Genomic DNA, 12,605 nt, shown 5'->3' with positions numbered 1-12,605 from the left:
ACTGCAGGGTTGTATGCGGCATTAGAAAGACATAATGTGGCGGAAAATGAAAACCTTGAAGTTATTTGGGAGTCCGGATACTTATGATCTCGCCAGGGGCTTGGCCCTTGAAGGCCAGACCTCGTCGTCGTCACTGGCGTTGGCGGAGCGGTCCGGGGGAAGAGTTTTTTCCTTCTTGGACCCTTCGGCCTCCCTTGTTAGGGAGGCCTTCCTTTTCTTCCCTCCCCCCGCGGGGGGAGAGGCTTTCTTCTCCTCCTCGCCTTGGTGGGAGGAGTCGGCCTCGGATTCATCATACGGTAGCACCTGAAAACGGGAACTCTTCCGAGTCCCCGTGGCCTTCTTCTTGGCCTTCTTCTCCAGCACCACATGGGGTGCCGGAGCCAGTAGCCCCGTCAAACGGGCGTCCGCTGGGTCCTCTGGCAATGGGGCCGGACAGATAGCCTGTGCGGCCTTCTTCAGCTAGTCCTGTCAAAGGAAAGGGGAGTTTAGATCCCGCAAAGAGTCAAACTATGGAAAACACATGTCCCTTAAAGGACGAAATCACTTACCTCGTCAGCCGGACACTGTGAGCGGAATCCGCGATCTTCGGTAGCGGATGCGGGAGCTTCGGCGCCCTTGAACAGCACCTTCCAGACATCTTCGTACGCAGTGTCGAAGAGCCCGCTCAGGGTCTGGTGCTGCGCCGGATCGAACTCCCACATGTTGAAACCCCGTCGTTGGCACGGGAGAATCCGGCGGATGAGCATGACCTGGACTACATTGACAAGCTTGAGCTTCTTGTCCACCAGCTTCTGGATACAGGCTTGGAGTCCGGTCAGCTCCTCCGAATTCCCCCAGATCAAGCCACTCTCTTTCCAGGAGGTGAGCCGTGTAGGGATGCCGGATCTGAATTCAGGGGCCGCTGCCCAATCGGCGTCACGCGGCTCGGTGATGTAGAACCACCCCGATTGCCACCCCTTGATGGTTTCCACGAAAGTGCCTTCCAGCCACGTAACATGGGACATCCTGCCCACCATGGCGCCTCCGCACTCCGCTTGGCTGCCCTTCACAACCTTCGGCTTGACACTGAAGGTCTTGAGCCACAAGCCGAAGTGGGGCTGGATGTAGAGGAAGGCCTCGCACACGACGATAAACACCGAGATGTTGAGGATGAAATTCGGGGCCAGATCATGGAAATCCAGGCTGTAGTAGAACACGAGCCCCCGGACGAAGGGATGAAGTGGGAAGCCCAGTCCGCGGAGGAAATGGGGAATAAACACTACCCTCTCATGGGGCCTGGGGGTGGGGATGAGCTCTCCCACGTTGGGGAGCCGGTGCACGATGTCGCTGGACAAGTATCGGGCGTCACGCAGCTTCTGGATCTGCCCCTCCGTGACGGAGGAGGCCATCCACTTGCCTCCCGCTCCGGACATAGTTGGAGAAGGTTGAGGTGAGAAGTGCGGACTTGGGCGCTGGAGCTCGAGTTCACGGAGATGGATAAGCTAAGGAGGAAGAAGGCGCGGGTAAAAAGGTTGGATCTTTATCCTCTTATATGGGCGGACGGAAACATGCGTCCCCACCGGCCTGATAAAACTCGCTTATCCCCCAAGCGCCGCAATCAATGGCGCGGTTGGGTTACCCACGTTCGTATTGATGGGAATCCCGGAATAAGGGGAACATGATCTCTGCTTCGACAAGACGTGCCAAGGAAACCGCCTCGCTAAACATGCTGAGGTGGAACAATAAAGACAATTCGAGTAAAGGCTTGGAAGTGGTGTGACGTCACGCCACAGAATACGTCAGCAGATTGATCTTGTGTAATATTATTCTCTCTATGGTGGTATGTGGAATTTATTTTTGCAGAGCCGAACACTATCCTAGTGTTCACAATCTTCTATAAATTATTCGGAGGAGGAACCCGCCTTGCAATGCCGAAGACAATATGCGCTCCGGACTCGTTGTCATTGAAGCCTGGTTCAGGGGCTACTGAGGGAGTTCCGGACTAGGGGGTGTCCGGATAGCCGAACTATCATCATCGGCCAGACTCCAAGACTATGAAGATACAAGATTAAAGACTTCATCCCGTGTCCGGATGGGACTTTCCTTGGCATAGAAGGCAAGCTTGGCGATACGGATATGTAGATTTCCTACCTTTGTAACCGACTCTGTGTAACCCTAGCCCTCTCCGGTGTCTATATAAACCGGATGGCTGTAGTCCATAGGACGAACAACAATCATACCATAGGCTAGCTTCTAGGGTTTAGCCTCCTTGATCTCGTGGTAGATCTACTCTTGTAACCCACATCATCAATATTAATCAAGCAGGACGTAGGGTTTTACCTCCATCAAGAGGGCCCGAACCTGGGTAAAAACATTGTGTCCCTCGTCTCCTGTTACCATCCGCCTAGACGCACAGTTCGGGACCCCCTACCCGAGATCCGCCGGTTTTGACACCGACAGCGACCTTGGAGGCTTATGTTCCCCGCATGGTGGATCGGGAGTACGCGCTGGAAGACGACCCTGGCTCGTTCCTTGGGCCAGGCTGGGAGGAAGAGACGCCAGAAGCCGAGCCTTTTCAGGAGCCTCAAGGAAGCCTCACCAACCGCGCTGGCAGCAGCAGCTACCGAGTACCGCTAATTCCTCAGGAGCAAGCTTATGCTAACCATGGGTCACAGGAGGTTCAGGTCACTGCAGCGGAAGGCTGCCCCAGCTCAGCAGCCTCCCTTCCGCCAGGAGGAGCGCACTGGGGGCTGCAGGAGAGGGGCCAGGAGTCAGGCCCCTCCCCGCGGTGCGCGGAGCAAGGCAACCCTCAAGGGTAGGCCCTCTGCCGGGGAGGTTCTGCGAAGCCTACCCCTGGCAGAGGACCCGTGGTCGCCGAGGGAACCGTTGGCGTCCCCTTTGCCCCATTGGCGTCATCCTTGGTCTCCGGCTGCCGTCAATGGTGGTCGAGGGTGGCGCAAGGCGGGGCCCTCGTGTGGCGATATGAAGCAAGGCCCGGTGCCTGTGAAGAATGCCTAGTGCATGTGAAGCTCGCCGCCCGTGACACTCTCACGTAATAATGAGTTGGGGCTATACACGCACTAGAGTCTCCGGAGAGCCGCCCTCGGGCCTCGGGGGCTCCCTCCCACGCCTAGTGGCAGCACTTAGCTCCGCGCTGGTGAGAAGACGTCAAAGATTAGACTAGGTGCTGGACACGGCCTTTTGCTTTTTGCCTTCCTTTGTGTGGTCGAGCTTCATTGCTTCGGATTTAAGTTGAAGTTGAATTTGCATTTGCGTATGCGGGGGGGGGGGGTCTTTTCTCGCTCGTGTGATTTCTTGCGTTCTGGTTTCTGCCCTGATTTGGAATTCGCGCTAGCTTCCTCCCCCTCGCGAGCCTCTCGCGGGCGGGGCTGGGCGAAGCACACGTGCGCTGCGCGCATGCTGCACCACGGCCGGCACTCGCTCTCGCGAGGCCTTCACGACCTGGACAACAGGCCACTCAGGGGACCGTCAGAGGCTCACGGCCTCGCGAGCCTATTAAGGACTCGTCCTGGCTAAAGGTAAATTATGACAGCAAGCTCGCCGCAGGGCTGGTAGGACCATGGAGGCACATGTTCAGCATCATTCTTAAAAGCATACGGATGGCAATCTTTCTACATGAGGGGCTTCCCCTCCCAAGATGCTCTTACGACCTCTAGGGCCATGCCCGAGCTTTTGTCTGCAGGATAAACAACAGAGAAACACGGGTTAGTAAGACATGTCGCTCACCGCATCCTCCGCCTCCCAACGCATTGCTGGCGCCGCTGTCACTGTCGCTGGCATCACCATCACCGGCGCCACCATCACCACCATTGACCACGTCGCCGCCGTCCGACACGACTACCACCCCATCATTGTCGGAAGAAAAGGCCCTAACAAGTGCATCCATGTTGTCCTCCACCCACCGCGCTGGGTCACCCCGGATGGCCTTGGGCACTGGGGCGATGATGGTGTCGAAGTTGAAGTGGGGATCAGTGTTCTGAAGGTGGCTGAAGACGTGGGAAAATGCATGCCCGAGTAGGCTGCGGCTCCTCTCCTCGACAAGTTGGCGAGCTCTCACGGAGCAGTTCTCCAGGTGCGTTACCACATCGGTGAAGAAGCAGAGATGGCTGGCATAGTTGGCCATGTGAGGATGCGGGGCGTCCGCATCACAGATATTGCCCAGGGCCGTGTTGGCCCTGTTCCTGAGCTCCTGGAGCATGGGGCCGTGCATGTGCTCCAGCGTCTGCCGTTCAAGCACTTCCTCCCTATTCTGCCATGCAATAGACTCAGCATCGTTGTCGTGGATTTGTCACGGCAGATGTCCTAGTGAAAGGACTTATTCGTGGAGCCATCGCCACGGGTTTACTTGAAGGGGTTAAAGCGGACACAAAGACACGAGGGTTTTATACTAGTTCGGCCCCTTCGATGAAGGTAAAAGCCTACGTCTAGTTGTGATGGAATTGATATGATCTCGATGGCTAGGGAGCAAACAAGCTTCGCCTAGGCTCAAGTTGTTGTTGTCCTCTCTGAACCGCCGCCGGGTCGTCCCCTTATAAACACGGGTGACGCCCGACAGTCCATAGAGTCCCAACCGGTTCATACTCGTATCCCGGTTGGTATCTCTCTATTCCTAACTTATAATACAAGTTATACATCAGGTCGTTTTACGGCTACAGATTCTAAACCGACTATAGGCCTTGGGCCTTCCTCTGCTTATACCACTAATGAAGTTAACCCGGCCCGAGTAGGCCGGTTTACGCCTAGTGGTAATATCCCCAACATTAGGCCCCAGATTGATTTGAACCGGTTCATGTCAATCCTTCAGAAAATCTTGCACCTTGGATATCTTCCGGTAATTGGTAAACCTTCATGTCGTCATCATTTTCGGTTGCTGTAAACCGGCATGACGTCATCAGTTTTGGTTACTGTAAACTGGCATGACGTCATCATGAAATTTATAATGCCCTCTTAATAACAGCTCCTGGATCCACGCGCTTGACCTAGCTCGGTTGTCTTATAAATAAGACCGAAGGGTCACTTCTTTCCTTTCTCCTTCGTCTCTTCTTCTTCTTCCTCACGTCGCCGGCTTTGGAGCTCCGCCACCGCCGTCGACCTCTGCCTCGCCTCAAGCCGCTGCATCAACCTGAACGTACCAGAGTGTTGCGGCACCTTCCCGCATCTTCTCCGTTCCCGGTAAGCTTTCTCCTCTTCTTAACCTAGATCCGTTCTTAGGGTTCCGTGTTCGTGCTGTGTTCATCACGCGCTCATATCTGTTCTCTGATCTTGAATGAATCCGCGAACTCTTGCTGTGTTTAGTAGCGATCCCTAAGCATCCGCTTGCAACTTCTCATCTAATCCCATAGATCTCCCGCACATATCCGCTCAATGGTTCACTTCTGTTTCCGCCTTACTCTTCGAAATATTTCCTGTTTTGTGAGCTTGCTGTAGATCCGCGGCTGTAACTCGATTTTGTGAAACTTGTTTCTGCATACACAATTATCCATAGCTTCAATTGCTTCCGACGCCTAGATCAGGCGGTTTAACTTTACCAAAGAAAAAGCTGCTAAACCGGTATCTATCATTAGTCCCCTGGTTGAACCGCCAGAATCCATTTGACGCCGCATTGTAGAAAACCAGTTTATAGGTACGGCCGCCGGTTTATCGTAGTTAGATTAACACCTTTTTTATCCGGCATGTCCTTGAACTGGATTACCTATTTCTTGTAGATCTCGTCATGGCAAAACAAGTGTATGAGTGCAACTGGGTTCCCTCTCGCGTCACAGAATCACAGTTGGACGATCTAGTCCTGATCGGCGCTTTGGATAGTAAAGATACGATCCACTGGAGGGTTCCTGGAGATGAATGTCCTCCTACGCCCCAGGAAGGAGAGGTCGTGGTCTTCGCAGATCATATGGCCCGGGGCTTCAAACCGCCCGGCTCTAAATTTTATCGGGATGTGTTAGCCAACTTTCAACTCCGTCCACAGGATATTGGTCCCAACTCCGTCACCAATATATGTCACTTTCAAGTATTTTCTGAAGCATACCTTCAAGAGGAGCCTTCAGTCGAGTTATTTAGAGATCTCTTTCATCTGAACCGCCGTACTGAATTCACTGACGGCCCTAACACCGAACTGGGCGGTATGGCCATTCAGAAAAGGAAAGAAATCACCTATCCCCACGTCAAACTCCATACTCACCCCAAGGAGTGGAACGCAACTTGGTTTTATTGCAAGGATACCTCCCCTGACGATGAAAATCCCTTGCCTGGCTTCCGTCCGGAACGGCTCAGCAACACTCACCCTTTTCCACAAAGGCCAAGCGCCAAGGAGAGAATTAAATATGCTCCTCAACTGTCCAAGCTCCGGGCCTTCATGGCCAATGGTTTAACAGGAATAGACCTTGCACGCTGCTGGATATCATGGAGCATTTTGCCTCTAAGCCGGCTCCCCAATTTGATGTGCAAGTATACTGATAGTGTCGATGACCCACTCCGACACACTAAAATCCAACTCCCTGATGATGAAGTCACAGAATCTGTGAAAAAGATGCTGAATGAACCGGAGAACCTCTGTGCTCAAACCGGTCTGCCTCCTTACTGCACCACCAACAAACCGCCAGCGGTAATATTTTAATTGCTCTATTGTTGAACCGGTTACTGTTTTATATGTTTAACATTTAATTACTGCTGATCCAGGGCGATAATCCGTTTTGGAGCAAGAAACTTCCTCAAGACAAAACGGAGAAGGCAGGACGGCCAACCCGGCCCAAGACCAAGGTTATCAAGAAACCAGCTCATAAGAGAAAAACCACCGCTTCATCTGACCCAGCCATTGATGATGATGTGGGTAATCCGGATCTTGAGGTAGAACTTGATTCACTTGGCTTGCTTTTTACACGCCTTATTGATGATAATGCTTGTCAGGATGACGCTGAAGCCAGCAATGCGGGTTTCGTTGAGCTAACCATTCTCTCTTCCGATTCAGAAATCCTGCCTTTGCCAAAATTTCGCCGGGCAAACCGGAAAGTTAAATTTTCTCATCCTCTTGCTTATCTGGATTCCCAATTTCTTATGAAGACCCAGCAACACGAAGCTCGCCGCACAACTCGGCACAGTGGCCAGGTAGTTACCTCTGCCGGTTTACCAAACAGTCCGGTTCGAAAACGTCGCTCCGAGGTCTCCGACCTTTTCATTGATTTAAATCGTAAAGCCGGTTTCTTCCGTCAACCTCTTAATCCATCCGACTCCGATTATCAGGTCACTTCTCATTCATCGTCTGGTGAATCGTCAGCCACTCAGCTACCACCTTTGAAAATAGTTGCTGGGTAAGTTAAACTGAACATATGCTTCCAGTATACCGCATAATGGCTTATGCTTTTTCTTGACTTTTTGTTTTTCTTTCAGGGCTAAACCGAAACCAAGCAAGAAAGCCCGCCTGGATAAAGCGGCTGAAGAAGATGTGGCCCCAGAACATGACCAAGCGCCGGATCGTGAAATGTTTACTTCTGAAGATATCCCCAATGATCCTCCTTTGCAAGACGACGTTATTCCCGAAGAAGGGCTTGTTAATACTCCAGCCTCTGCCGATCCGCCTGCCAGCTCCATCTAGATTGAGAAATCCCACACTCCTACTGACCAAACGGCCGCACCAACACAAACTGGCGAGTCCAAAGATGATGATGTTGTGATTACCGGTGTGGGCCGCTCTGAGCCCGGGAATCCTGTCACCCTTACCAAGCATACCATCAAAGAGGATTTTTCCGCTTTGAACAAAGAAAAATGGGATGTTGAACTAGAGACATATGCTGCCCTGAGTGCCCAAGACCTTCACTCCGGCTATTTAAACCGGCTTTACACTAGCCGTGACTGTGAAGCTGGCCTGGTCAAAATGATGAGGGATAAATTTGAGGTAACTTACTTCTTTCCTTGCCGCCATTACCTTCATCCTTCTAGCCCCCAAGGGTCGGTTTGTAACGTTGGTCAAACCGGGACTTGATCCTGAACATTCTTGAAACCGATCAGTATAGCCCGCAAGAACCGGTCTAACTTAGTATAAGTAAACCGGGGCTCCAATAGAGAACTGTCCTTAGAACATAACTTGATCAAATAGCCATTAGCCCCCAAGTGCCAAGTTGAATACTTGTATTGAGCTTGGGACTTTGTGATCGAGTAATATATAAAAATTGAAGGTGCATTAGCCCCCAAGTGTCAGGCATATAACTTTGTTATGTGGTTGATACTTCAACTCCTTGGATCGCCTGTGCAAAGCTTAAACGCTGTCTGTGTGCAGGCTGAGGTGAAAATCAAGGAGGACCGAGTTGCCGATTTACAGGAGGCCTTGAAAACCCAGCAGGCTGAAACAGATAAGGCAAAGCAAGAATTAACCAGCGCTTTGAGCACTGCTGAACGGCTGAAAGAAGGCTTCAAGAAAGAGCGGGCTGACTGGGCCACTGAGAAGGCCGGTTTAACCAAAAGAGCGGAAAATGCGGAATCTGCCCTTAAACCGGTGGTGGATGAACTGACGGCCGTACAGCGGCAAATACACTCCATGACTGCTGCAATCTTTGGTAAGCTCCTCGTAACTTCTGTGATAATTTGAACCTGCTGTAGTGTAAATCCGGTTTGAGACCATTCCAATATTGTTGTAGGCACACATATTGGGCACTTAGGAAATGATGTGCGGAAGAAATTGAAAGCTGCCTACACCTTGGTGGAACAATTGTATACCGGAGCCCAACGGATCATCACCACAGCTTCTCACAACAACCCGGCACCCTCGTTAATCCAGGACACTCTTAGCAAGTTGACAATGCTTCCAGCCCGGATTGAGGAGCTGAAAAAATCCGTTGCCCGAACCGGAGCCATCAATGCCTTAATCCGGGCAAAGGCATGGGTGCCAGATTTTGATCCTGCGGAAGCAGCTCAAGGCTATCCCAGCCTGAAAGAAGATGGCTCTGAATTCAACGAAGAGGATTTAAGGGCAATAAACCGTGCAGTGCGCTCTCTGGCTTGCCAACTAGCTGAAGAGGCAGATTTGACGCATTATCAAGCGCAATATAACGAGCAAAACAAGCGAGTGCCTGCCCCAACTGTTGAAGCGGAGAATCTGATCCCTCCAATCCGTAAGCACACTTATGCCCCTGATATTGAACCGTCTTACCTGATCCATGAAGAGGCTGTTTTCCAAGCTTTAATGGGAATCGACTGGACCACTGTTGATTTCCAGCCAATGGGTAGAGACGAGGAAGCTGAAGCGGCGGAGGATGAGGAGCAGGCTTGAACCAGAAGCCGGTTTGGAGAGCTATTTGTAATACCTTCCGAAAAGAACAATGACCTTATTTGGGTACCGTGCTGCCCTGTAATAGGATAGTTAATGCTTCTAACTGGAATATGCCTTCGTGCATAAGTACTGAAGCTTTCGTTTGAAGAACTCCAATATATATTTTCTGCAATCAGAAAAATTTGAACTTCGGTGGCGGTTATACTGCCAGCCGGTTTATGATCCTGATATGTGTATCAGTAATATAACAAATATATGATACATAAATACCTGCCATGTTTGGGTATGAAGCTGGCTTAGCCAAGCCTGAAGCGGCGGTTTTATAAACCATTACCGTCGAAAGAAAAAAGGTGGGAGAAAATAGCTCCCGTATAAATCGTACTGAATCAATACGAGCCCCCTTGTTACTCCATGATGTTAACAGGAAAAAGGTAAACCGGGCATACTCCTCCGAATTAAAGGGGAATCAAACCCATCGGCTGAATCGAAAAAAAAAGGTGTTTGTCGACATAAAAGAAATCCGACAAAAACAAAGAAAAAACAAACCATGAAAATAACATGGAAGCAAAGGCAATGATAAAAAACCATTTGCAAAAATATGCTATACTGAGCTGATCAGATGGTATTACCATGGTCGGACAGGATCAAGGCCCCCAATAGGAGTGACAATGATTCAAGTCAGCCAGGTCCCCAAATGATTCGTGGAATATATGCCAGATAAAGAGGCGTGGCAATGGTTCGGGTTCGACCATGCCCCCAAGTGATTTTGTGGCCTTAGGCCGACCAAGAGGCGTGACTGGTTCAGACTTCACCATGTCCCCAAATGATCTGGTGGCTGTCGCCTATCAAAGGGTGTTCGTTGGTTCGGACACGACCAAGGCCCCCAGTGATATATAAAAAACAAATGTCAAGGGGTAAACCGGAGGCCGCTTTAAACAGAACCACTCCATGTAACCTCGCATGATGAGAAAGACAGAGACCCCGCTTTAGCTGAGGCTCCGGTTTGATATATCAAAGATAATATATACATTGTCATGATATGTACATAGATAGAGCCGATGGCTCAAGTATAGTAATGCCGAAGATGAGCTATATTCCATGGCCTGTTGGTCTCCTCCTCTGATGTACGTGAGTCTTGATGCCCTCGAATATCAATCAGATAGTACGACCCGTTGTGCAAATTCTTGCTGACCACGAAAGGTCCCTCCCAAGGTGGGGATAACTTGTGCATATCCGTTTGATCTTGGATGAGTCGAAGCACCAAATCTCCTTCTTGAAAAGTTCTGGTTCTAACCCAGCGACTGTGATGGCGACGAAGATCTTGCTGGTAAATCGCCAAACGGGCAGCCGCTATATCACGCTCCTCGTCCAATAGGTCCAAAGCGTCTTGCCGTGCTGTCTCATTGTCTGCTTCAACATAAGCTGCCACACGAGGCGAATCATGCCGGATGTCACTAGGGAGAACTGCCTCTGCTCCATAGACCATGAAAAATGGCGTGTATCCTGTGGACCGGTTTGGCGTAGTATTGATACTCCATAATACAGATGGTAGCTCTTCAACCCAACATCCTGGTGTTCTTTGCAATGGGACCATAAGCCGGGGTTTGATGCCTCGCAAGATTTCCTGATTAGCTCGTTCTGCCTGTCCATTGGACTGGGGGTGTGCCACTGACGACACGTCAAGTCGGATGTGCTCACGTTCACAGAACTCCTTCATAGCACCCTTGGATAAATTGGTACCATTGTCAGTAATGATACTGTGTGGAAAACCAAACTGGAAAATCACCTTCTTGATGAACTGCACCGCTGTTGCTGCATCACACTTGCTGACAGGCTCCGCTTCAACCCACTTGGTAAATTTGTCAACTGCCACCAAAAGGTGGGTTTTCTTATCCTTGGATCTTTTAAAAGGCCCAACCATATCCAGCCCCCAAGTTGCAAATGGCCATGTTATTGGGATCGTCCTCAATTCTTGAGCCGGCACATGAGCATGCCTTGAAAATTTCTGACATCCATCACACCGTTTAACCAAGTCCTCCGCGTCAGCATGCGCTGTCAACCAGTAGAACCCGTGACGAAACGCCTTTGCCACCAGAGACTTTGAACCGACGTGGTGTCCACAATCCCCTTCATGGATTTCTCTTAAGATTTCACAGCCTTCCTCAGGAGAAACACAACGTTCAAACGCCCCTGATACACTGCAATGATGTAATTCACCATTGACAATCGTCATAGACTTGGATCGCCGGACTATCTGCCTGGCGAGAATCTCATCCTCTGGTAACTCCCCCCGGTTCATGTACGCAAGATAAGGAACTGTCCAATCCGGAATAACATGCAGGGCTGCCACCAATTGAGCCTCCGGATCAGGGATAGCCAAATCCACCTCACCTGGGAGCTTGACTGACGGGTTGTGCAACACGTCTAAAAAGACGTTAGGCGGGACCGGTTTACGCTGAGAGCCCAACCGGCTTAAAGCATCCGCCGCTTCATTCTTCCGACGGTCCACATGATCCACTTGATAACCCTTGAAACAACCTGCAATATTATCCACTTCCCGACGATATGCAGCCATGAGCAAGTCTTTAGAATCCCAAGTGCCAGACACCTGTTGAGCCACTAGATCCGAGTCACCAAAGCACTTAACCCGGCTTAAATTCATCTCTTTAGCCATCCGGAGACCATGGAGCAAGGCTTCGTACTCAGCTGCATTATTAGTACAAGGGAACATTAAGCGGAGAACATAACAAAACTTATCACCTCGTGGGGAAGTTAATACGACTCCAGCCCCTGAGCCTTCCAATTGCCTGGATCCGTCAAAATGAATAGTCCAATATGTTTGATCCGGCTTCTCCTCTGGTGCTTATAACTCCGTCCAGTCATTGATGAAATCAACCAGTGCTTGAGACTTCACTGCCGTCCGAGGCACGTACTTCAGTCCGTGTGGCCCAAGCTCTATAGCCCACTTGGCAATCCGGCCAGTCGCCTCCCGGTTCTGTATAATATCACCCAAGGGAGCTGAACTGACCACTGTGATGGGGTGCCCTTGAAAATACTGCTTCAACTTCCGACTGGCCATAAAAATACCATAGACCAGCTTCTGCCAATGCGGATACCTTTGCTTGGATTCAATAAGCACCTCGCTGATATAATAAACCGGCCGCTGAACCGGATATTCCTTGCCTGCCTCTTTGCGTTCCACCACAATAGCCACACTAACTGCCCGAGCATTGGCCGCTACGTATAATAATAGTGGCTCCAAGTCGACCGGAGCTGCAAGAACAGGCGGATTGGCTAACTGCCGCTTCAGGTCCTCAAATGCTTCATCAGCAGCCGGACTCCAAAT

Source organism: Triticum aestivum, chromosome 4B (assembly GCF_018294505.1).
Source record: "Triticum aestivum cultivar Chinese Spring chromosome 4B, IWGSC CS RefSeq v2.1, whole genome shotgun sequence".
NCBI classification, from domain to species: domain Eukaryota; kingdom Viridiplantae; phylum Streptophyta; class Magnoliopsida; order Poales; family Poaceae; genus Triticum; species Triticum aestivum.
This window is presented reverse-complemented; position numbering follows the sequence as displayed.